This window comes from Dasypus novemcinctus, chromosome 10 (assembly GCF_030445035.2).
Source record: "Dasypus novemcinctus isolate mDasNov1 chromosome 10, mDasNov1.1.hap2, whole genome shotgun sequence".
Taxonomy (NCBI): Eukaryota; Metazoa; Chordata; class Mammalia; order Cingulata; family Dasypodidae; genus Dasypus; species Dasypus novemcinctus.
In genome coordinates, this window is record NC_080682.1 from 79,454,825 (window position 1) to 79,482,236 (window position 27,412).

General features: G+C 38.6%; 1 non-coding gene and 1 pseudogene across 1 annotated transcript; both read left to right on the forward strand.

Moving 5' to 3' along the window:
• Positions 1-442: 442 nt before the first annotated feature.
• On the forward strand, positions 443-1,955 carry LOC101421055 (uridine 5'-monophosphate synthase pseudogene; annotated as a pseudogene).
• A 1,803-nt stretch (positions 1,956-3,758) lies between these two features.
• On the forward strand, positions 3,759-3,892 carry LOC111758921 (small nucleolar RNA SNORA70). Its single transcript, XR_002793043.1, has one exon. It is a non-coding gene; the product is annotated as a small nucleolar RNA SNORA70 (small nucleolar RNA).
• Positions 3,893-27,412: the final 23,520 nt, after the last annotated feature.

Sequence of the window (27,412 nt, forward strand, 5' to 3'; positions counted from 1 at the left end):
ATACATTTCAGCAAAGAGAATGTGCAGATGTCAGAAAGGCAAATAAAGATATATTCAACAATATTATCAATTAGGGAAATGCAAATTAAAATCACAATGAGATATCACTAGATACCTATTAGAACGGCTAAAATTAAAAATAGTGACAATACCAAATGCTGAAGGAGAACCTTGATCTTTCATACATTGCTAGTGGTGATGTAAAATGGTACAGTTGCTCCAGAAAATATTTTGGCAATTTCTTAAAAAACTTAACATCCACTTATCATATGAACCAGCAATCATATGCCTAGGGGTTTACCCAGAGAGATGAAAATTTGTCACACAAAACTGTGTACAAGAATGTTCACTGTAGCTTTTATTTGTAACAGCCAAAAATTGGGAACAACCCAAATGCCCTTCAATGGGTAAATGGTTAAACAAACTGTGGTAAATCCATACCATGGAATACTGTTCAGCAAAAAAAGGGAAAAAAAGGAACAACTTGGATGGCTCTCAGAGGCATTATGCTGAGTGGGAAAAGCCAATCTCAAAAGGTGGCATAATGAGTGCAGGGTTGGGTCCATTGGTAACTGTGCTGTATGATGTACAGGCTTGGAAGTTTTGAAACTTTGTGTCGCAGAACGGGCTCTCTTCCCCTGTTTACAGCGATCTGTGGGGTATGATGTCTCAACCATGACTTCAGAGTCAGGCTTCAGAAATTTCATTCCAAACTGTCCAAAATGTGGGGATCAATTTTGATGCTGTGTGGAAAGCCTTATAGAGCTTTACCATTGGCTATAGTTATCTCTTCAACCAACCAAATTTCAATGCTTTATTAGAAGGAAAGAAACAAAGGATTATGGTACTAAACATCCTGTAGAAGTAGCCATTAGTTTAGAAGAAACCTGTTCCATCATTGAGGATGTTGTTACTCGTAGATTTAGTGTTTTGGAAACTTCAGAAGGAGGGGTTCAAGGTCACTGATGCCACAGTGCTGCTGGACAGTGAGCAGGGAGGAAAGGACAAGCTGCAGGTACATGGAATTTGTCTCCACCCAATGTATATGTTGTCCAAAATGTTTGAGATACTTGAGGAACGGGGAAAAATTGATACTGATGTGGTTGGGAGAGCAAAGAAATTTACTCGGGGAAAAGTTTTTGTGGCTACTATTCAAAATTGTTCTCTTTCTCTTCTGTAAAGAAAATACCCAAAGATCTCACTTTGGTGCACATGCAGAGCTGCACAGGACCCACACTTTTGGATCAAACCTTCTAAGGCTTATGCAAAAGAAGAACAGTCATGACTGTTTGCTGATGTTTCAGAGACCAGAGAGCTGTTGCAGCTAGCAGATGCTGTAGGACCCAGCATCTGCATACTCAAGACTTAAGTAGATATCTTGAAGGATTTTACTGTGGATGTGATAAAGGAGTTGAAAACTTTGGCAAAACACCATGAATTCTTAATATTTGAAGATCAGAAATTTACAGATACAGAAAACAGAGTAAAAAGGCAATATGAAGGCGGTGTCTTTAAAATAGCTTCCAGGGCCAATATGAAAAATGCTCATGTGGTACCAATGAGCTATGAAAAGCCTAAGGGAGGTGGACCTGCCTTGCATCAAGGGTGCTTATTCTTGCAGAAATGCGTTCCGCTGGCTCCTTATCCACCTGGAACTACACTGCAGCAGTGGTTAGAATGGCTGAGGAGCATTCTGAATTTGTAGTTGGTTTTATTTCTGGCTCCTGAGTAAGCATGAAACCAGAATTTCTTCACTTGATTCCAGGAGTTCAGTTAGAAGCAGGATGGATAATCTTGGCCAACAATACAGCAGCCCACAAGAAGTTATTGGCAAACGAGGTTCTGATATCAGCATTGTAGACCAGGGCATAATAATAGCAGCCAATCATCTGGAAGCAGCTGAAATACACAGAAGAGCTGCTCCAGAGCCTTATTTGAGTGGACTTGATGTTTGAGTACCCCAGATACATTTTTGTGAAGGCCTTGAAGGTTCATGATCTCCTGAAATTCACTGGCTTGAAATAAGCAGCCTTTAATACTCCTTGGATTCTTTCACAGGCCTGTGTTGGAAAGACTTCTGGCATCATCATGGTCTTTAGAAAATACTAAGCAACTTGTAATTCCTCATTGGTACTGTAAGTTCATTTTCAAGCTTTCTTTTATTGAGACATTTGTTAGGCAACTACAGTCCTGTCTGTTGATCAGGTTGCTTTTTTGATTCTTTTCATTGCACTGATTTTAGGACACTCAGAGGCTTAAAACCAATTAAACATTTCTTGTATCCTGTTTTTAAGAAAAGGTTGTATACTGTAGGGTTCATTTATATAACATTCTCAAAATGACAAAATTATAGAGATAGAGAACAGACTGTTGGTTTCCAGGGATTTAGGATGGGGTGGAGAAAGGAGGAACATAGGTGTGACTCCTAAGGGGTAGCATGAGGATCTTTGTGGTGATGGAACATTTCTGTATCTTGAAACTGATTGTGATTACATGAATCTACACGTGATGAAATTGCATGAACCTACACACACACACAAGAGTGCTTGTAAAACTGATGAAATGTGATTAAGTTCTGTGAATTGCACCAATATCAATTTCCTGGATTTGATAGTATACTATTATACTATATAGTTATATAAGATGTTACTATTGGGAAAAACTAGGTGAAGAGTACATGGGACTTCTCTATATTATTTTTTCAAATTCCTGTGAATCTATAATTAGAAAGTTAAAGAAATGGATTGTGTGAAAAATTGTAGGTGAACTCTGTAATAAAACCTAATTAATTTTGGGATTATAAATTTTACCTTTACTTAACAAACCACTTCTTTATAGATTGTATAAAATGATAATTTAAATATTTGAGGGGTTGGTAGAAATTGTAGAAATTCACCTAAGACTAGTGCTTCTTCCAAAACATGGTGAAGGCAAAGACAAGTATGTATGGAGCAGTGCATATGCATGTGTGTATCGTTCCAAGAAGGCGTCTAGTGGATTTCTAAGAGCCCTCACAAAATGGCATTTATTACCATAAAACATAAATCAGGGTGGTCCTCAGATTTCCAGGTTCAAAAACCTGATTTTCCTAACTGACTGAGCATAGATTCACATTAACTGAGCTCACAAGACTGGTGTGCTATGGGTAAAAGTCTCAGCTGCAAACTCAGGTGTGCAAGAAAAATCAAGTTTCTTTCTGTTCTTTAAATGAGCTTACTTTGAACTCCAAAACCCTATCCTGTAAGCTACAATGAAATTCAGCTTGCTTAATTAATTCTTTGCAAAGTCAAAATTGGGCTGGTTACAACCCAGGCATCCACTGTTACAGTCTGAAGGGTACTCCCAGGTTTGGTGACTGTGGTTTTTGTGATGCTTGGGACTTGGGAGACTTCAGTGCCTAGCACCCAGCCTCCCTGGGTACTCCCTTCAGCCAAGACTCTCTGAGGTCTTCCTGCCTTCCCGGCTCTGATCTCTCTCCTCCCCCAGCCTCATGGAGTCAAATGGAGAAGCCTCTTACATCTCTAAGACCCTTTCTTTCCCACTCCTCCAGGACACCTAGCGTCATCTGATCAGTCTGCTTAGTTTTTCCACAAGGACAGAAAACCTACTAACTTGAAGCTGATTCTCTTCTTTGTCCTGCCAAAATCTCTGTGGTAAGGAACCTTCTGAAATGTGGGGAAGAGAAAAAATAAATATAGGGAGAACAAAATCAAATTAATATTTTAACTAATCATGCTGTCAATACTATATTAAACCCTTTGCAGCCAATTAAGCCAACCATCTCCCTTTCCCCTTGGGGGCCCAGTGCACAGTGGCTGCAGACAGCAGCCTCCTTGTAGTGTACATGGTCTTTTGCTTAAATGGGTTGCCCTAAGGGACCTTGGAGACAGCCCTTGCCTGTTGATGGTCCTGTCTGACCTCATACCATCCCTAATCTAGGTTCCAGGTATATGAGGTGCCTTTGGAAAGCTCCAGAGGATGGTGGCCTGAGTCAACATTGGCCAAGTCATCATGTCCATCTGCACCAAGCTACAGAACAAGGAGTATGTGATCTAGGCACTGTGCAGGGCCAAGTTTAAGTTCCCTGGTCACCAGAAAATCCATATCTCCAAGAAGTGGTGCTTCACTAAGTTCAATGCTGACGAGTTCGAAGACATGGTAGCTGAGAAGTGCCTCTCCTGGGTGGCTGTGGGGTGAAACGCATCCCCAGTCGTAGCCTCTAGGACAAGTGCTGGGCTCTGCACTCATGAAAGCTTTGCTGGCAAAGCCTTCTCCCAACTTGTGCTCTCCAATAAATTACTTCCTTGCCTTTTAAATAAACAAGAACTATATTAAACCAAAAAAAAAGAAAGAGAGAGAGAGAGAGGAGGGAGGGAGGGAAGTAAGGAGGAAGGAAGGAAGAAAGAAAAAAGAAACCTATATTAAACCAGAAAAACCACTTTATTAATTTACTATGAGGAATGAATGTCATGGCAACAAATATACTTCCATCCACATGGCTAGCCAATTCTCCCCTTTTAAAAGCAGACTTTCAAGAGCCTAATTAAACTGTTGCATGGTGAACCTGGAATCAGGGCCAGGGGCATTAGAATAATTGAGCCCTTAAGAAGTCACGCTATCATAACTGGATATATCAATCCCACTGTAAGAATACCATGTCATGCTGAGGAAGCTGGAGAAACTGTACGTTCATTGACTATAATCCCTGTATCCAAGTCCACATTGAGAATATACTTGAGGATAGCGTTGCAATATTCAGAGGCATTTGGCTGGGACTCCCTCTCCTTGGAGAGTTCTTGGATAAACACTACCCACATTTGTCCTAGAAACTTTCTTTTTTCTATGCTTCCACAACTGAGTGCCCCTCCCATCAAATAGCAAGCCAGTCTTGCTGACCTAGGAATCATGTCTCTTTGGATCCTTTTGTACAGATCTGTTCCAATCAGTTTCATTGGGACTTTAATTTTGAAGTTTCAAAGAGCTATATAATTTCTTTTTTCTTGGATTAGCCTTCCCCTACCTACCATAGCCTGATAAAACATAGCTATATTATAAAACATAGCTATAATATAAAACAAGCTATATTAGAAGGTCTTCCTTCTGGGATTCAAACACCAGAAGCATCCAAAAGAAGGGAATTGTCCTAAAGTAATTTTCAAATAATTGTATTTTAAAAATTGCAAAATTGTAATTATTGAAGAATAGTTCATTGAAATGTGCATGATGATGGTAAAATCTGCTGACAAATAATCCAATAGTAATGTCACTGAAGTCAGATTCTAAAGTATTGAGTGCACAGAGTAGCCTCATTGTGAAGGTTCTTGGTCATTTATGTTTTGGTCAGTAACAATATCTTTTTGGGGCTGTTGAATGTGCACTGTGTTAAGACAACTATACTTCAGACATTTCAATAATCTGGTATAGGACAGGCAAGTCCATGACATTTCCTCCCAGTCTTTGTAAGAAATAATGGACATACTAATAGAAGTATTGTATTCTGAATTTGCAAAGTGCTTAAAAGTAATTTTGTGGTAATTCCTCACATATATATGTGTGCATCAAGAATTATTACCCTATTTTCTATTTTGAAGAGAGTAAAAAAAAAAATTAATAATGATAGTAATAATAGATAATAAGGTTATTTTACCCATAAAAATTTTAACAAGGTTACATCACCCATAGGAGCAAGAATAAAGCCAAAACTAAGCCCCCTCACATTTTAATTACCTTGCATTCTCTAGTATCCTTTTGCTTGCCTTATGTCTCTTTCCCATTTTTTTTCTTCTCTGATTTTCTTAAAATGGCATCAGCAGGGTACTCATCCTTACTGATGTAATCTTCCCAATCTTAATCAATTCATTATGTCCAGTAAAGCCAGAAAGAACTCTAGCCAACTGTCCTCACGAATGACTTTGTAAGTGCTTTATCTACCAGATAAATGGATCTGCAGTAGCATCTTAGAGCTTCTGAAGTAATTCCAGGACAAGTTTAGGATTCCAAAGACAGTATATGAAAAAGTGAAGTTTTTCCAAGCTCATTTCTACCGGGTTAGGGTAAAACTTAGTATGTTTCTATCAAGTTGTGCTGCTTTTATTTTTATTTGATTACTTGACTATTTAAGAAACACATGAATGTTTATGAAATACATGAGCATATTTACTTTGAGCTTTGCTTTCCTCCACCCTATGCATAATGACCCTTTTTTATTTATGTAAACTTGAAATAATAATAATAAGCTCGATGTCTTCAGCGAGGTCCTTTGAGATGAAGAGCTGCCATCGGAGCCCCAGAGGGCAGCCATATGGTCTCCATTGCCTCTCAGCATGACTATAGGTAATGACTGTGCTCAGAATCTGCTCAGATTGCCATCTCAGCCAACATCCATTTCTATTAGACAGAACACCAGGCTTTGGGGGCAGATGAGACTGAGAAGGTTTAACACGTTTTGTTTTGTTAAAATTAAAAAAAAAACAGCCAGTCTCTCGCGTTATTATTACCTACTGACTCCATCCTCCTGTGGTTGGGACATCAGTCAGGACAAAATCTGTTCACATTCCCACCATGCCAGCCAAGCTCTGGCCTTGCACACACTGAGTGACCCTCATTTTGCCAGGAAGCTCAAAGGGCTCCAGGGAGCTGCCTCCCGTGGCCTTGTGTGAGGTGGCAAGAACATCTCTTTAGATTTGGTTTTCACTGCAGGAAATTACAAAATCAGATTATTGCACACAATGGGGCTCACTCTGAGAGGTTAGAGTGAGATTTAGAAGGCTTTCAGCTCGCTAATCAAAATGCTTACAGCTCCCATCTCATTGCAGATGAAACAACAATGAATATTGAGTAAAGGAAGTTAATCCACATCCGGAGGTTTTTTTTATTAAGTTAAACAACAAAAATTGTGCAGATCTGAAGCAATGAGTTTCATATTAAAATTCAAAACAACACATAAGCACATTTCATCAAAAGCCATAAATAGACATTGTAATTTATCTTTGTCTCTACTGACTCTTATCATGAGTCTGACTGGAAAACAAAAAGTAATAGCAAATGTTATGTTTTTCATCCGTATTTTTCTTATAGCAACATAGCAGATCCTGGACTGATAGAGACCTGTAATATAGTGTAGGCCACAGAGCAGTATCAAAGCATTTTTTCTATACTAAAATTTAATATAAACCTTTATGTTTCTCCTAAAGAAATCTCTTTGACCTTTTAACTAATATAGGCTGTGTGAGGGAAAGTAGGTCAAAATAAAGTAATTACACAGTTGTACTTATTTTTTTTACTTTGTTTTCAATTTTTGGATTTTTTATTTATTTGTGGCTTATAATGTGAATTGATTTCTTTATGTTTGGGAGTGTATGTTACATATGTGTATCTATACAATATGTATAGCCATGTAATGTGTATCTTCAGTGGTGTGCTGTTAAGTCACCTCCTCAGAAAAAGGAAGTCTTAATTACCACCTTTGCTGATTTTCATGCTGCAAATACTCTCAAATGACTGATTTTAAGCTATCAATATGATATCATTGGATGTGGAATTGTGTGAAACTGGGAAGAATGTGCACAATTTGCTCTTATGAGTCAGGACAAGTAGGTTCCATTACACAAATGTACACACACATATATACATATAGAATACATACATATACCTGCATGCATGATTATTTATATATACATACAAACACACTATACACACACCCACACCAAGAAGTCTATGGAGTAGTGATGAAGACTCTAAAGCAAGTACCTGCGTTGAAATCCTGACTCCACCACTTGTTTGTTCTGTGACCTGGGAAAATCATTTAACTTTTCTATTTCCTCATCAGCATAATGAGCATAATAATAGTACTGCTTAATAGACTTACTGTAAATACTAAATGTTAATATAAGTAAAGTACTAACAACAGTAACACATGTGATCTATGTGTGTTAGCTATTATTATTACTTGTATATACATACCTATTTATGTGTGTATATATACACACACACACATATATATATATATATATCAGGATATTGCCCTGAAATCTTGACATTTATCCTGAGTTTTCCAAAGAGTGTTAATTTTAAATATTCTGTCTTTTTTGCTCTGATGTTTTGACATACAAAGTATATTGCCCAGACAGATTTTGATGACAGAAAGAACTAAAAAAAACCCATAGTCAAGATGTCCTTTTTTTTGTTAATTAGAAGATATGGTCATGGTTTCCCTAACCACCACCTTTTATATTCCAGTACTGAAGTGACCAACAGTCTTAATGCCCAATCCCAAATCTATGGTCCAGTTTATACTACTCTTTGAAGCAGTACAAGATCACAAGGTAGAGATGATTTGGAAAGAAGGCAGAGTTCAGAGGAGATTTCATACAATGCCAGGAATGTCACACGTTCCATTCTCATTTTAAAAAAGATTTACTCTATGCCTGTGTGTATATTGTAATAATCTGATACTATTTTTCATTTAAATATAATGGAGGCCAGCAACTTGATTGTTTGGTTTTTCTATTCCACCTCTTAGTGACCACATGTGTATTACCTGCTGTCTACCTAAATCTTAATCAAATGGCATGTGCAAGTAAATGCCCCTCTAAATTGAAAAGTGACTACATTTCTGAAAAATCCCTAAGTCAATTTGAGTTCTCTTACCCTACCCTGTTTCCAACTGACTTAATCTCTGCCTACAACTTTTCTGTCTTACCTGGCATTCAAAGACAAGCTCTAGGAAACATTCTCTCTGAGGAAACTTCAGATCCCACATCTCTGCTAGAGTGCTAAACAAGTTCTTTCTCTAAGTTAACGTCTTCTGTTGAGAAGAATGAGCATTTTAGCATCATTTGATGGATGTGTCTGGGTGGCAGTTGCTGGGGTGGGACAGGAGTAGAATAGGAAAGAAAGGGTCGTAATTGAAATCCTATTTTCTTTTGGAACTCCTACAAATTCCTATAAGAGGAACTCTTATCCCTCTCTTTACAACAGACTCAGTCTAGTAGTTTCAAATAAAACTCATTCCCTTCCACCTAACCTCCTTTATTAAAGAAGGAAACAATTAGAATTAGGTAGAAAGAGCAATAGACTAAGAGTCTAGAGACTTGAATTTTAAACCAGCTCCCTCACTAACTCCCCAGTGAGCTTTTATACCTGGGTTCCATGGACCGCCCATTTGAAAGCTTAGGTGGGCATACAGTCTTTTTTTTATTATTTGTTTATTTTTAGTTACCATTAAATGAGTAGACCCACTGTTACATCTTATAAGTTAGTATGCTAATTCAGAAACATATCTACAGTTATCATAAATTTGTTTTTAAAATTTTGATAATTGTATTTTAATAGAATTGGTTTCCTTTGGATTCTTATGTATTTTTTAACATCTTTATTGAGATAAAATTCACCCATTTAAAAGCATATAATTCAATGGTTTTAGTATATTCACAGAAGTATGAAACCAGCACTATGATTGTTTAGAACATTTTCTTTATCCATACCCATTAACAACCACTTTCCATCCCTCTCTTCTTGGCCCTCCAGTTCTAGACAACAACTAATCTACTTTTTCACTATAGATTCGCCTCTTCTGGACATTTTGTATAAATGAACTCATAACTTTTGTGGTCTTTTAAGCTAGCTTTTTTCACTTAGCTTAATGTTTTTAGTGTCCATCCATATATCGGTACGGCATATATCGGTACTATATCCCTTTTTTTTATTTGTTAAAGTTTTTTTTTAATTATTTTTTTCCCCTTCCCCGTCCCCTCCCCTCCCCCCAGTTGTCTGCTCTCTGTGTCCATTTGCTGTGTGTTCTTCTGTGTCTGTTTGTATTCTTGTCAGTGGCACCGGGAATCTATGTCCCTTTTTGTTGCGTCATCTTGCTGTGTCAACTCTCCGTGTGTGCGGTGCCATTCCTGGGCAGGCTGCACTTTTCTCGTGGTGGGCAGCTCTCCTTACAGGGTACACTCCTTGCGCATGGGGTCCCTTGTGAACATCAGCATTGCACATGGGCCAGCTCACCACATGGGTCAGGAGGCCCTGGGTTTGAACCCTGGACCTCCCATGTGGTAGGCGGACACTATCCGTAGAACCAAATCTGCTTCCCTATATTCCTTTTTATTGCTAAGGATACATATACTACATCTTATTGATTCATTCATCAGTTAACAGATGTTTTGTTTATTTACACTTTTTGGCTATTTTGAATAATGTTGCTATGAATATTAATATGCAAGTTTTTGTAGATGTATGTTTTCATTTCTCTTGTGGAGTGGAACTGCTGAATCAGATGGTAACTCTATGTTTAACCTTTTGAGGAACTGCCAGACTGTTTCCCAAAGTGGCTGCACTATTTTACATTCCTATCCAACAATGTTTGAGGGTTCTGATTTCTTAATATCTTAGCCAATACTTGTTATGATTAATATATGTTATTTTGGTTGTATCCATCTTATTGTGTATGAACTGGCACACATCATTGTGGTTTTGATTTGTATTTCCCTAATGTCAAATATTGTTGAGCATCTTCCCATAAGCTTATTGGCCATTTGTATGTCTTCTGTGGAGAATGTGTATTCCAATTCTTTGTCTTTTTTAATATTGATTTGCCTTTATTATTGAGCTATTAGAGTTCTTTATATATTCTGGATACAAGTCCCTTTTCCTTATTCTATGTGCTGCCTTTTTACTTTCTTGATGATATTATATGCAGCATAAAATTTTTAAAATTTTAACGCAGTATAATTTATCTACTTTATGTTGTTGGTTGTGGTTTTGATTTCATATCTAAAAGACCATTGCCTAAGCAATGGTTGAACAACCCTGTTCAAAAATATTGAATTGTACATTTTAAGTGGGTAATTATATTGTATGTGACTTATGCTCAATAAAACTGTCTAAACTGGGAAACGGACTTTGGCCCAGTAGTTAGGGCGTCCGTCTACCATATGGGAGGCCCGCGGTTCAAACCCCGGGCCTCCTTGACCAGTGTGGAGCTGGCCATGCGCAGTGCTGATGCGCGCAAGGAGTGCCGTGCCACGCAAGGGTGTCCCCTGCGTGGGGGAGCCCCACGCGCAAGGAGTGTACCCGTGAGGAAAGCCGCCCAGCGTGAAAAGAGAGAGCAGCCTGCCGAGGAATGGCGCCGCCCACACTTCCTGTGCTGCTGACGACAACAGAAGCGGACAAAGAAACAAGACGCAGCAAATAGACACCAAGAACAGACAACCAGGGGATGGGGGGGAATTAAATAAATAAATAAATCTTTAAAAAAAAAAAAACTGTCTAAACAACAAAAAAAATAGTGCAGAAGAAAAGAACAAAAAGAAAAATCCAGATCTTAGTGTCATTGTTTAATCTTTTGGGAATACAAGCCGATAAATCACCCTTGTTGTTTTAAAAAAACATAAAACTAATCAGGTTCTAAAATTAGATCATGGTGATGGTTGCCACAATTCTGTAAATACACTAAAAACCTTTTAATTGTATACACTTGAAAAGGGTGAATTTTGTGGTATATATATTATATCTCAATACAGATGTTCAAGAAAAGAAAAAGAAGTAATTATCTAATTCATAGTCAAGGAAATTTATCCAATGTTTTCTTCTAGTAGTTTTGTAGTTTTAGCCCTTACATTTAGGAGTGTGTCCATTTTAAGTTTATTTTGAGCTACACACCATACACCAGCTTCAAGTACTAATGCTCTGAAAAAATTCATTCTGAGAGTGAATCCATAGGCTCCACCAGACTCCCAAGGTGGTCCATGACACAGAAAAGGTAAAGAACCTCTGCTCTAGAATCTGGACTATATCTTTACTCTCTGGGCCTCACTTTTCTCCCTTGTATTGCTGGATTTTCTCTAGGTTCTTGGCTAAGCTACATAAAACGAATTTCAAGAGCAAGCGAGGTAGTTAGGCAAGTAATTTATTAAGGAAGAGAGGGAAGAGAAATGGGAGAAAATAACAGATTAAGTGCCCCAGGTAGAGGGGAAGGGGCTGAAAAGTGATAAAGAGGGCTGATTTACAGACTACAATTCCCCATTACAGATTACAAATGCCCACGTTTACTTGCTTGCTATTCCAGGCAGGTAGGAAGAAGGCAGAAGAGGGGGCATTAGGCTTTTGCACTTACTTTTTAAACCATTAATTATTCCACCCTTTTCCTAATGCCAGGGGAGGAGTCCCAGGTGTTTGCTGTTTTCATTGATTACCCCACCCCTCAATCCCCTGGGAGGGCCCAATGATAAGGACCCTAGAGAATATCCAGGGCTTTTCCCGGCTCCCGGAGGAAATCTCATTCCAAATGGGAGTTCTCTCATGTTCTTCCAGGAGCCATCTTGTGGGGTATTAATGGCCACGTGTTTAATGGTGGCAGGTTTTCTGCCAGGTTCCAGATCAATCTACTGATTCCTAATCTAGCCTGCCTCACTTACGAAATCAGGGATAGGATTAAATGGCTTCAAAGCCCTTCCAGGTCTGTGGAACCACCACTCCTTCTACAAAACACAGTGGGTGAAGAGCAATGATAATTTTCTTAAGAAATTACCTCAGGTCTGTGACCCAGCTGCTTATGAGTTATTTTTTAAAGGAAGCCATTGTCTGGCAATCACCAGAAGACTCAGCCAGAGCTTTGTGAAGTGTTATGAGGGTAGAGGTGACACAATAGGGGAAGGAAATGTTCTCTATTGAAAAAGTAGTCAATTGCTTTCAACAAGTTGCCAACAAATTGTTTGGAAAAAAATTTCTTTTCTGGATTTAGCTGAATGCCAGCTTTTAGAAGGTTAATAGAATGGGCCAAATGAGGGAGGAGATTCGAGAGGCCAATCATGCAAATGAACCACCATCAAAAGTGGAACAAAAGTCAGGAAAATGAAGTCAAATCTTTACTTTTACAATTTTACAATTGCTACCCCATATTGTTTACACGCATATATACATATACACAAAAATATATTTAAAATTTTTTAACATGGCTTGGAGGGTTTTAAATATAGATTGGCTGTGTATCTTTCAAAATGAACTAAATGGCAATGATATCAATCATTTGCATTTTAAAAGCGTTTGCATCAAATTCTGTAATCTATTTCATCATCATCTGTTTGTACTGTTATTTCTCCTGGAGTCTATTTCTACACACTTAGAAATACTGATAAGAATGATTTTCAAAAGAAAGCAACATATATATATATTTGCAAAAGTTCCATTAAATATGAAGTTTTAAAAAGATGATGGTATATTTGCAGAAAGGCTAATATATTCCCTGAGGTTCTGTAAGCTATCTACCCTGATATATAGACCATGCCAAATTCTCTGTGGTTCTGCAAATTTTGCATGCCACGTTTTGATGTCCTTTTTAATTAACAATACCTCACCCTTACCAAGGAGGGGAAAAAAAGTCCTTAGAGACTTCAATATCAGGACTTCCACTTTTCCTCTTCCTAGCACCTCTTTCCCAGTCTTCTTCCCCTTTCCCAAAGCTGCCAGCTATGTAGGGAGAACAGAAGAAGCAGGGTTAGAAATGCAAAGCCCAGCCAATCAGTTAAAAGTCAGCTGTCTGTGAGAGAAAAAGGAAGCTGAACTTTTCTTGATCCAACTGAACTGGACAACAGCCAATCTCTATATCCTTCCTAGGCCAGAGTTGAGCACCCCACAGTTCTGCATAAAGACAAAATGCTGTGTAGAAATAGGGTCCAGTTTCACCTTTTTGAGTGAACAGTTTGAGCCAGGTTTCAGCAGTGGGTCAAGGGACAGAGGACAGAGAGGACCAAACTGGTATTTGCTGTGTCAGAAACTTACGGGCTTATTTGGAAAGACTGAAACTAAAGTCCTTATTGGCAAAGGATTCAAGTTATGAAATCTGGTCAAAGACTGCCATATCTACACATCTATATATCTATATATCTATATATCTATATCTATATCTATTCTCATGGCAATGGGGAAAGGAAAGTACACATTTTAATTAGGAGAGAAAACTATTACTTTTAATAAATTCATGACATTTATTATGTCAGCAATTATTGTCTTTTATACAGAACATGGGAATGGTACCCCTAAGTTCTTTCCCCCAAAATAAAATAGGATGTAAAATTCATTTCACAAAAATAAAATGTACATTTTTAGAAGAGCATTAAACCTACATTAGATCGCTTATCATTTAAATAACCTTCCTCGTGAATTAGGCTTTTCTTCAGATTTTCTAAAAGGAAAAGGTGATCTCAATTCTATGTGTTAACTCCTTTTTTGCTTTCATAGTTTTTTTGCCCTCACATTTACTTTCAAGGGTATGTAATACTTAATTGTTCTATGAAAACCCCATTGCAATCTGTCAGGTAGGTTATCAGTACTGAAAAGTTGACACGTATGTCCAGAAAACAGACATTTATGTCCAGAAATGACAGACATTTTTGTTCTTTCGGCATTTAGGTGATCTCAGCCTATTTTCTGGAAACGTGCCTTCAATTAAAAGTGATATCATACCTCTCCTGAGGACATGACTTAACCTTTCCTAAACTCCTGGGTCTAGTTCACTGTGTTTCACAAGGGGGAAGAATCCTGAGGACTTGTTTCCACTGGGAGGAATGTTACCCACTGTAGCTGGATGGAGAGTCCCGCTTTTCATCATCTTAGTTTAAGGGAGACAAGGGCATGGCACAGAAGACAACCTTGGGTATTTGTGGGCTAGGCAAAAAGCAGAGAAGCAAGTACTGAAGCTGAAACCAGAGGGGGGAAGATCTGAACAGAGCTTGGTGGATGGAGAGGGTCAAGGGAAGTGTTTCAATTCTGAAGCCACAAATGGGAAGCCTGTGCCAGAAGGCTCCTTTTATGTTGGCCTTTGAGAGTCAGCTGCTTACATACCCTAAACTCAGTACCCCACACTTACATACTGCCAATCTATAGATATATGATATCTATTTTTATTCTTTTTTATGTACTTCCATACATCCTTTTCAACTCAGTGCTATACAGTTTTTTTATCCTTTAATTCTTCCTGCCATGGGTCCTGTTTTGTAGTTCCCTTCTCTACAGCTCTAGGTTCCTTTTTGAGCTTTTCCTTCCTTCCTTCCTTCCTTCCTTCCTTCCTTCCTTCCTTCCTTCCTTCCTTCCTTCCTTCCTTCCTTCCTTCCTTCCTCCCTCCCTCCCTCCCTCCCTGCTTCCTTCCCTCCCTTTCTTCCTTCTTCCTTTCCTCTGTAAAAACTAGCACTTTTGCAGGGTTTTTTTTGTTCATGCAGTCTGATCTGAAAACCAGGTCTTTACATTGGCCTGGATTTTTCAGCACTCTAATGAACTCTGTGGAAAGTGGAATGGCTTGGCAACAGGCAAGTAATAATAATTAAAAATAACAGTGAACACAGAACTAAGAAATAAGATTTGAAAATAAGAAAGAATGTGACAGAAAAAATGTGACGTGTGAGTACGTCTATTCTGGCCAAGTGAGAAACACCCTTGCAAATCAGTTAATAACATTTCCCTACATGGAGAAAAGTAAAACTGCAGGTAAATTTTACCTCTGAATGTAGAGTTTGCTTTGTGTATTACCTCCTGGTAAAATTTCTACACCCAAACTTTAAGATAAAAACAATGTCTGCCACTAGTAAGATTTCCAAGAGTACTTTTAAAACAGAGTAGATTTGTTCTTCTGGCACAACTATTAAGAGAAGTCCCCACTTAAATCCATGCATGGTTGTTTTATATCTGCCATTACACATTCCTGTTTGCTGAACATAACTTTTGTCAACGAGTTATTTTAAAAAGTACTTTTTGAAATCACCCACACCCCAAACAGCAGAACTGCTGTGTATATACAACTGCTCTGGAAATGCACAAGTCAGGTATTGGGTGTAGGCACAGGACAAACCGCATGGTCTGCCTTGGCAGTCTTGTCCTCACCTGCAAGCTGCCCACACACAGTCCCTTCCAAACGGTGCTCTTCAGATGCCAGTTGGCTGACTGAGCTGCTTTGGGAGGAAGCCTATGGTGTGGTGATGTGAGTAAATCTTTCATACACTAAACTTAAAACTTAGAACTTGATTTACCCTTCCAATCACATTCACATTGGAAGCCCCACTTCTTCTTAAAAATCTTGGGCATTGAAGAGTTAAAGGAGTATGGAAGTTGGGATAGCCTGAGGCTCTCATCCAAAGCCAGCAAGAAAAGGCAGCAGGAAGGGTTTGGTTCTGGCCAAGCTACAGACAGGACATCTGGATGCAGGAAAGGCCTAGAATGCCAGAAGCAGCTTTTCTTTTTGGTGTTAGACTTCATTAAGTCTAGCCTGTAGAGAGCCTTTGGTTTAAGATTCAAACTGAGAGTCTCCTTTGAACAAGCATTTGATATTTTGGATTTTATATTAAACAACTACTATGTAAATCCTTTTGGTAAAGAAGATCACAAAGAGCAATGTATATACAAGTAAGCATACTTAGAAAAGGATACGGACCAGATTTACCAGTCTTATAAATGCACAGAAAATGTGTGTAGTCCTTAAATAATTTTGCCAGGAACAGTAAATCAGTTGTCTTAAAATAAAACTTTTATAGTTTTTATATTGTATCCCTCTGTTATTCTTACGAAGACTTACTTTATTGTTCTTGCTATAGTTTACTTGAAAAAGGCATTATACCACATTGAAATTGCTTTTAGGTCTTTAAAGTTATTTTCCTTCTCCATTTTTGTTTCATATTTAATCATATTACATTTATAATTAATTGTATTTGGCAAAATGCTAGCATTGGCCAGTTGTAATTCCTTTCACAGGAAATTTTTCTTTAGTAAAATTGAAAAAACAAAACAGAAAAAACCCTGCAGGGAAATTATAGCAACTTCCTACTCTATATCACTCATGAGCATACACTCCCTTTGGAAACCACCCTCTCTAATAAAAGATATAATCTATTCTTCCTTAGCTATAGCTCTCTATGTTAGATTTGTATGTGTTATTCTTAACAATTAAAGGAAAAGGTGAATGTAAATTCACTTGGACAAAACAAAGGAGAAAAGAAAAGAATATTTTCCTAAAGAGAATGCTTACCTTAGGGAAGAGAAAATGCACGTATTTTTCCAGGGGGGTGGTGGTGGACTTATTTTTTTCTTTCCAAGGCATTAATTGCCACCTAGCAGCAGAGAAGGGAACTGCGCACTTAGCTTGGAGCTTAGGTCCTAGAAAACATGGGTTTAAAGGGCACATTCCTTTTATTGGGCCCTTGTCGTAGGAATTATTAGTCTACTAGTAGACTAGGGATTGAATTTTTTTCTTTTGTCTTGAAGAAAAGAAAAATAAAACAAGTGAAAATATTCAGGTTATTTATAAGAGTACTCTTTTCCATCACAAAATGTTTCTGTTCATTTTTGTTCTCAGTGGTTCCCCTTGCTACCCCAACAATAGGCCAGAGGAAAAGAAATTCTGACGCCATCCTAACACTGAGTTAAAAATGCTGACATTGGCCCATTAGAGGAAGAAATACCTATATTTTTAATACTGAGAAAGGTTTCCCAGGGAAGCAGATGTGACTCAAGCAATTGGGCTCCCATCTACCACATAGGAGGTCCAGGATTCAATGTCCAGGGCCTCCTGGTGAAGGCAAGCCGGCCCATGCGGCAAGCTGGCCAACGCAGAGCACTGCCCCACGCAGGAGTGCCACCCTGCGCAGGAGTGCCAGCCAACAGGAGTGCCGGCCAATGCAGGAGACCTGACACAGCAAGATGACACAACAAAAAGAGCCACAGTGGAAAAACAATAAGAGACTTAGCAAAACAGGGAGCTTAGGTGGTGCAAGAGAATGGTTGCCTCTCTCCCACTCTGGAAGGTCCCAGGATCAGTTTCCAGAGCCACCTAATGAGAATACAAGCAGACACAGAAGAACTCACAGCAAATGGACACAGAGAGCAAACAATGGAGGAAGGGGGGAGAAATAAACAAATAAACTTAAAAAAAAAAGTTTCCCAAATAATTTTAGAGTGGATTTCTATAAAAATGAGATCAGAATATATATATATTTTTTCAGAGAAATAAACAAATAAATTTTTTAAAAAAAGGTTTCCCAAATAGAATATATATATATATATTTTTAAAGATTTATTTATTTCTCTCCCCTTCCCCCCGCCCCAGTTGTCTGTTCTCTGTGTCCATTTTGTTGCATATTCTTCTTTGTCCGCTTCTGTTGTTGTCAGTGGCATGGGAATCTGTGTTTCTTTTTGTTGCATCATCTTGTCGCGTCAGCTCTCCACGCATACAGCGCCATTCCTGGGCAGGCTGAACTTTCTTTCGCGCTGGGTGGCTCTCCTTACGGGGCGCACTCCTTGCGCGTGGGGCTCCCCTACACGGGCGACACTTCTGTGCGGGGGACACCCCTGCGTGGCAGGGCACTCCTTGTGCGCATCAGCACTGCACGTGGGCCAGCTCCACACGGGTCAAGGAGGCCCGGGGTTTGAACCACGGACCTCCCATGTGGTAGGCAGACACCCTAACCACTGGGCCAAGTCCACTCCCCTATATATTTATTTTAAATTCATTTATTTATTTTCTCATGATGGAAAGTTAAATGTTCAAAAACAAGGACAGAGAAATATACATATAGTGAATACACACTCTTGCATAGACACCCATAAGCTTGAGGAAAGAATTATAATGGAGGACACAGAATATATTTTCTTATGCTAAAACAATAGTAGGTTTATTTTCAAATTTAGAGGACATTTTTATAAAGTATAAAATAATTTCTGGATCAAATCATTCAAAAGTGTTAAAGAAGAGTGTCTTATTTCAAACTTCACATTTTTATTTTTATGGTAGGCTGCCCACCCTGAATGTCAAAAGCTTTAAAGGTAAGTATTATTGTGCTTCATAGATCTTGGCAGCTAAATAAAAATAACTAAAATTTGTATAAAAACCCAGAAGAACTGAGAGCAGGGACACGAACAAACATCTGCACACTGATGTTCATAGCAGGATTACTCACAATTGGCAAAAGATGGAAACAACCCAGGTGTCCATCAACTGACAAATGGATAAACAAACTGTGGTCTATACACATGATAGAATATTATGCAGCTCTAAGAAGAAATGAAGTCGTGAAGCATATGACAACATGGATGAACTTGGGGGACATTGAGTGAAGTAAGCCAGACACAGAGGGACAAATACTGTATGATTGTGCTATTATGCACTAAAAATATTGTGTAAACTCATGGAGCTAATAATTAAAATACAGTTCACCAGAAAATATAATAATGGTAGAGAATGGAAAGCTGAAGGTTAATCTGTGCAGAATTGGTAAAAACGTTGTTTATAAATCTTTGGAAATGAACAGAAATGGTGAAAGTACTTCATAGTGTTTGTAATTCACAGAGCTATTATTTAGGTTTAACAGTGGTTGAAAGGGAGTCTAAGAACATGTATTTTACCAGAAGGAAAGCTAAAAAATGTAACACGGGACTGTGTAACATGGTGAAACTTCATATGAAATACAAATATGGGTAATATTGCATATATAAGACTGTTTTTACAAAACATAAATACAAATAAACTAGAGAGAAAGAAACATTAACAGCTATGTATTGCAGGGAAAGCATAGAGAGATTGAGAGGTGATGAGTTTTGTTTGTTTTTTTGTTTATTACTATTGAAACAATGAAAATGCTCTAAAATTGAAGTGATGAATGCACAACTATGTGATTATATCAAATACCATTAATTATACACTTTGAATGGATTTATGCTTTATTAATATGTATCAATAAAATTGACTTGTTAAAAAAGAAAAAACCGAATGAAAAGAAAGTTTTTTGGTTAAAAGCATACCTTACTTAAGAGATTATATCTGCGGGGGGTTGAGATGGCTCACTGTATACTTCAGTTTGCAATCCTTTATCTAGATAATCAATAGGCAATTTTATGGTATTGATTATATGAGTATATTATCACTGAAGCAACCAGCAATATTTGGAAGGTGTGGTTCTAAAAATAATAATAATAAATGTCTCTCATTGTGTATTCTTTGTTGTTTCTCTTCATTGCGTCATCTCGTTGCATCAACTTCAACATGATTTACCCTTCCAACCATATTCATATTGGAAGTCCTATCTCTTCTTATTTTCTTTTTACCCTTTTTTTCACTTTTTTTTACATAAACAATAAGTGTATAATAGTTGTCAACTTACAAAACAAACATATATAACATCAAAGAAACATATATAACATCTCACCCTACCACCAATAACTTGCATTGTTTTTAAACCTTTTTAAGTATGATTAAAGAACATTGTCAAAATATTACTACTAAACAAAGTAGTTTTCCCCTAACCAATCTGATTGTCATTATCTTTATATCATTTATATGAACATAAACAATTAAGTGTATAGTAAAAGTTGTGAACTTACAAAGCAAACATGCATAACACCATACAGGGGTCCCATACATCAACCTTCCACCAACACCTTGCATTGTCATGAGACATTTGTTACAAACTATGAAAGAACACTGTCAAAATCTTACTACTAATCATAGTCCTTATCTTACATTTGGTGTGTTTTTCCACCAGCCCACCCTATCACTATTTTTTAAATATATATTTTTTATGACAGAAGTTGTAAACTTATAAAACAATCATGCACTTGTGCAGAATTCCCAAATAACACCCCTCCATCAACACACCACTATGTGGTGTGTGATTTGCTACAGATAAAATGATATTATCTGATTGTTACCATGTCCATAGTGTACATTTGGCTCATATTTTCTATACTGCCTCAGTATCAACACAGTATATCTTTTGCATAGATGCAAGAATATATTATTACTACTAACCACAGTTCATAGGTCACTCCAGCTGTATTTTTCCCATGCTTCTCCACATTCCCCTCACCCTGCAGTACTGATATACATTTGTTCTAGCTAACAAAGGACACTCTTGCATCTGTACCATCAACCACAATTCTCATCCACCGCTTGCTTTACTGTGCTACCCAGTTCCTAGATTATTCTCAAGCATTTTGTCAATTGGCATTTATATAACTAGACTACCATTTTCAGTCATATCCCCATTTATAAACTAGCTGTTACCCACTGTGTGTTACCATCCACTCTACATATTTCCACAAATTTACAGTAAAGCTAATTAAAACTTCTACATACATTAAACATCAGTAGTCCACTCAGTCCTTCTCTTATCTTCTTTAAGAATCCACCACCTACCACCAGGTCTTGAAGATATTTTCCAATAATTTCTTCTGGAAGTTTTATGGTTCTTGCTTTAATGTTTAGTTTTTTTATCCATTTTGAGTTAACTTTTGGATAAGGTGTGAGATAGGGGTCCTCTTTCCTTCTTTCAGCTATGGATGTCCAATTTTTTCAGCACCATTTGTTGAATGGATTGTTCTGCCTGAGCTGTGTGAGTTTGACGGGCTAGTCAAAAATCACTTGACCATACTTGTAAAGGTTTGTTTCTGAACCATAAATTTAGGTCCGTTGGTCTATTGTGTCTGTATTTAGGCCAGTACCTGCTGTTTTTACCACTATAGGTAGGTATTATGATTTGAAGTCTGGAGATGAGGGTTCACTTTTCCTTTTTATAATGCTTCTGGCTATTCAGGACTCCTTATCCTTCCAAATAAATTTAATGATCATATTTTCAATTTTTCCTTTAATGCTGGTGGAATTTTTATTGGGATTGCATTAAATTGGTATATCAATTTTAGAAGAATTGACATCTTAATGATATTTAGTCTTCCAATCCATGAGCATGGAACATCCTTCCAGTTATTTAGGGCTTTTTTTGCTTTGTTTTAACATTGAGTTGCAGTTTTCTGAATACAAGTGCTTTACAACATTGGTTAAGTTTATTCCTGACTACTTGAGTTTTATCTGTCATATTTTATTTTCACCACCATTTTGACACTTTTAGTTACTTTTATTGATATAATCTTCATTTCTAGACTCTCTTCCAGGCCCCTTTAAAATTTCCTGAAAATCTGGTCTCTTGCTCAGAAATTCTCTCAGTTTCTGTTTGTCTGTGAATATTCTAATCTCACCCTCATTTTTTAATGACAGTTTTGCTGGATATAAGGTTCTTGGCTGGAAGTTTTTCTCTTGTAGTATCTTAAATATATCAGACCACTGTCTTCTTGCCTCCATGGTTTCTGGTGAGAAATCAGCACTTAATCTTGTTGGATATCCCTTATATGTTATGCATTGGTATTCTCTTGCTGCTCTCAGTATTCTCTCATCTTTGACATTTTACCTTTTAATTACTATGTGTCTCAGAGATGGTCTATTTGGATTTATTTGGATGGGAGTACATTGTGCTTCTTTGACAGGGATATCTATGTCCTTCAATACAGTTGGGAAGTTTTCTACCACTATTTTTTCAAATATTCCTTCTGCCCCTTTTCCCTTCTTTTCTCCTTCTGGGACACCCATGACATGTATGTTTGCACATGCCCGGCTGTCATTTAGTTCCCTGAGACCTTGTTCAATTTTTTTCCATTCTTTTCTTCATCTGTTCTTTTGTATGTTCACTTTCAAAGGCCATTTCTTCAAGCTCACCAATCCTTTCTACTGCCTCCTCAAATCTGCTATGATTCCAAAGTTTTTTTAATTTCATTGATTGCACCTTTCATTCCCATAAGCTATTTTTCTACGTATGCTTTCAAATTCTTTTTTGTGTTCATCCAATGTCTTCTTAATATCCTTAATCTCTTTAGCCATCTCATTGAATTTATTAAGGAGATTTGTTTGACCATCTATGATTAGTTGTCTCAACTCCTTTATGTCATCTGGAGGCTTATCTTGTTCCTTTAACTGAGCCATAGCTTCCAGTTTCTTGGTGTGGATTGTAATTTTTTGTTGGTGTCTTGGCATTTGGCTTACTGGAGTATTTTTTCTGGGTGCAGTTTTTCTTTTTAGTTTAGGGCTTCCTGCCCTTTCTCCTTTGCTGGTTGTGCAGTAGGAGCCAAGCATGCAGTTGGTGCTATAAGCTGTGGAGGTGCAAGCTGCCCTCCTTGCACCAGGGACCAATGAAGCTTCTTCCAATTTTCTCCTTTGCTAGGGATAGGGACAGAGTCACAGCTTTGTGAAATAATCCAAATGCAGGCCTAGACTGTAGTTGCCCAGAGAGACTGATGAAGCTTCTCATCCCTTTCTCCCCTGCCTGGGGCGGGGATGGAGCTGCAGGTGGGGGTAGCAGTCTATGCTGTGCAGCTCCAAGATGACTGCAGTTGCCCTGGTAGACTTCTGAATTTCAGTCTATGCCAGCCAAAGTTACCTGCAGTTACCTATATAGGCTAGTGAAGGCTCTTTAGCCTCCTCCCTGCCAGAGGTGGAGCTGAAGCCTACGCTAGGGCTTCAGGCTGATCTGCCTGAAAGAAACTGGTTCTTATTGACACTGAGAGTTTCAGTCAGCCTGGTTTCCCCTCAGCCTGGGGGCGGAGTCAAAATGGCAGCTACTGGCCTCTTACTGACTTGGGCTGTTTCACACCCCAGCTGTTCCCAGGGTTACATCTTAGCCAGCCAAGTCTACCAATCAGTAACTGAAATCAGCAGCCAACTGTCTCCTCCTCCCCTGTTTCTGGGAAATGGAGCTTCCAATTCCAGCCACAGAAGAGCTCCTGGGGTGGCTCATGCCACCAGAGTAGGATAATCACTGGCCTCTGCGGCTTGGCCGGTAATTTCCCAGAGAGGTTGGCACAGGTCCCCACAGCTTCCTCCCTGCTGGAGGTGGCCCTTGGGCCTAGGCTAGAGCTGCAATCTGATCTGGATGGAAAGAAACCAGTTCCCACCAGCACTGTGATTTTCAGTTCGCCCTGTACGTCCTATCTCTTCTTAAATGTCTTAGGCATTAAAGGATAAAGGGGTATGCAATTTGGTATAGCCTGGGGCCATCAACTAAGGCCAGCATGAAAAAGCAGCAGGATGGGTTTGGTTTTGGCAAGGCTACAGACAGGCTGTCTGGATGCAGGAAAGGCCTAGAATGCCAGAAGCAACTTTTCTTTTTGGTGTTAGACTTCAGTAAGTCCATTCTTCAAGTTTCTCAGGCAAAAAAATACTGGATTCGTCTTGAATCTTCTCTTTCTCCTACACCCCACATCCAATCCATTATCTAAGTCCCCCCACTGGCTTTGGCTTCAAAATATGTCCAGAATCCAACTTCTTCCTATCACCTCACTACTATAACTCTGATCCAAGCTTCTTGCCATCTCTCACTTGGATTATTGTAACTGCCTTGATATGGTTAGTGTGCTTTCACCCTTTCCCCCTATAGCCTATTGTCAACACAGGAATTTAAAACTTTTAAACGTCAGACATGACAGTCCTCTGTTCAAAACCCTCCAGGAACTTTCCAACTCACTCAAAGTCCTTATGATGGTCTAAAGACTCTATACTATCTGAAACCTCCTCCCATTTCCTCTCTGTTTTCATCTTCTACCACTCTTTCCCTGAGGAATTTTTGTCTGTTTTGTTTACCAAGGTATTCTCAGTATGATAGTAATTATGCTTGGCCTATAGTAAGGTGATCAATAAATACCTGTTGAATGAATAAGACTAAAAAACTTGTCTTCTTGACCATTACCTTCGATGCATATATTGGTGGCTCTGTGAGTTCAAGGTGGCTGGCTGGTCTCTTTTCAGCATGGCTGCTATATCCAAGTCCCACTTGTGGACCAATAGAAGTCAAGTTTAGTATCTTGGGGTTTCATGGCTTTTAATACCTTTACACATGATTTGGGATTTGGCTCAGGATAAGTTCTGATTCTTTACCAATAGTTGAAAAACTGATCAATAAAGAATATTTGGTAGGAAGAATAGATCAGAAAAGCTACTGTTAGATATTTCTGGATTGTTAAATATTGAATAAAAATGAATTTTAATAAGAGCCAAGTTGAAAATTTCCCATGGGCATGTAATATTCATTGTGTTGCTCAACTATCTAGATGACGTTCTGTAATAATTGCTTAATTTCTGGAAAAAATATTTCTAAACAACTCTTGAGTATGCCAATGGCTTTTGTACAGGCCCCTCCTTTAGTCACCCACACTGAGGTAGAGAAATTATATTATACAGTTTAGCTACAACTCTAAATTGTTACTCTTTCAAATGATCTATTAATTCCAATTTGCTCTGCTCCAAAATTTAAGTATTACCAAAAGAGAAGCTAAACTTCTGAATACCTAGCAAAAAATTAATTAAATAACAGTAATTATAATAGTAAAAGTGGGGGGAAGTGGATGTGGCTCAAGTGATAAGGCCTCTGCCTACCATATGTGAGGACCTGGGTTCGATCCCTGGGCCCTCCTGGTGAAAAAGAAGAGAAAGCGTGCCTGCACAGCAAGCCAGTGCCCAGATGGTGAGCCGAGGGCCTGCACAGTGAGCTGAGTCCCCATGCGGCAAGCTGAGTGCCCATGTGAGTGCCCACATGATGAGTCGAGTGCCCACACAAGTGCCCGCATAGCAAGCCAAGTGCCCAAATGGTGAGCTGAGTGGCTGCTCGGTGAACCAAGTGCCCACATGGTGAGCCGAGTGCCCACAAGTGCCCATGTGGTGAGCCAGTGCCCACGTGGTGAACCAGTGCCCGTGTGTGAACCAAGTGCCTGCATGGTGAGCCAGATCCCTGTGTGAGTGCTCTCGTGGTGAGCTGAGTGCCCATGTGAGTGCCTGCATGGTGAGCCAGTGTCTGCACAGTTAGCCAGTGCCCGTGCTGTGAGCAGAGTGCTCACGTGACTGCCCGCATGGTGACCCGAGTGCCTGAATGGTGAGCTGAGTGCCCACATTTGAGTGCCCGCATGGTGAGCTAGTGCCCACACAGTGAGCAAGTGCCCACGCAAGTGATTCACACAAGAAGATAATGACGCAAAAAAGAGAGACAAGGGGAGAGTCAAGGTGCTGCAGAGCAGAGACCAGGAACAGGTGGCATAATTGACAGGGAACCTCTCTCCACATTAGAGGTCCCCAGGATCGAATCCTGGTGAATCCTAGAGGAGAAAGATGGGAAGACAAAAAGAGAAAGAGATACAGAAGATCCACACTGAATGGACACAGCAAAAACAGTGGGGAGGGGGTGGGGGAGGGGAAAGGACAGGGTGGGGGAGTGAAAAGGGCAGGGAAGGGGCTGAGAAGGGTAGGGGGTGGGAAAAAATAATAAAAGTGGGGATGAGTGCAAACAAGGCTGGTTTAGAGTGAGCTATCTAAAGGCAATCAAATCTTGGTTAAATAAATCATGATACATTTATATAATGGAATACCTTATGGTTATGCAAACATTTAAAAGTACATGTCATAAAGAAATATTTGTAGTCTAATGGTTAAATAAAAAAGGAGATTACAAAGCAGCGTATAAAATTTAATACAAAATTTTAGTGGCAGTTTATTTTGTTGAGCTATTAATTCTATCTGTTCACCCCTCACTCCTATTTGAGCAGATATCCAGACCTCAGGAATTTCTAAAAGGCAAAAAACATCATTTTCCTAAAGACAACAGAGGTTCTCCCTGTCTTTTGAGATGAGAAGGGGGGAAGAAAAGAAAAGAATGCCTTTGAGAAAGAGGTGAAAAAGAGATTCCTCAAGATTTAGAAGTCAGAAGCCTGTAGTTTGAGTGAACAGTTAGGACAGTAATCTTGCTCCGTGACAGAAGCCCAGGATGTTGCAAAATCTCAAGGAAGAATATTGCATGGGGTACCTGGGGAGAATGCATCCTGGTACAGGCCCTCCCAGATTCACTCAAGATTCGTGAGTTCCAAGGGTGGTAAAGAAATATCAGAGTCATGAGGCCTGAAAGGAAGATGACACAAAAGGGAATTTCAGCACTACATCAAAGTGGACAGATGACCAAATAATTTGTGGTATCTCTGGGTGCTTCTATAACAATTAAAGCTCTAGAAATTTGCACAACCCTGAATGGAGAGGGAAGAGCCAATAATAACTGAGATAGAATTTCACACCAGCATGGCAGGATGGGAGCTCACAGTTAAATTCCAGTTGATTCAAAGAAATGTAGTATTTCTATGGAATGAGACTCACACTCACAACATACACATGTACACACAGACAAATGTATATACGTATCATACAAATTAAAAAATATATTCTCAAAGTAATTTTCATTCCTTCTCTTGATACTATTGGAGACAAAAGACACCAAAATTTTAATGATTTTCTCTAGTTGGTTATTACGGATTATTTTTCATACTGTCTGCATTTGAAAAAAATGTAAAATATGTATTTCTTTTATAATCAGAAAATATACTATAAAATGAACTATTAGCTGACTTTTTCCTATATATTTGAACAGGGGAAAAACAGAGAATGGCATATATCATAACCTTGGGTTCCATTTGCAGCTGTTTTAGACCTATCAATATTAACGTTCTTAGAAGTATAACAAACTCAGCTTCAAGGAACAGGTTTTTCTCATATCAAAATAAATTAAAAAATATGCTGTGT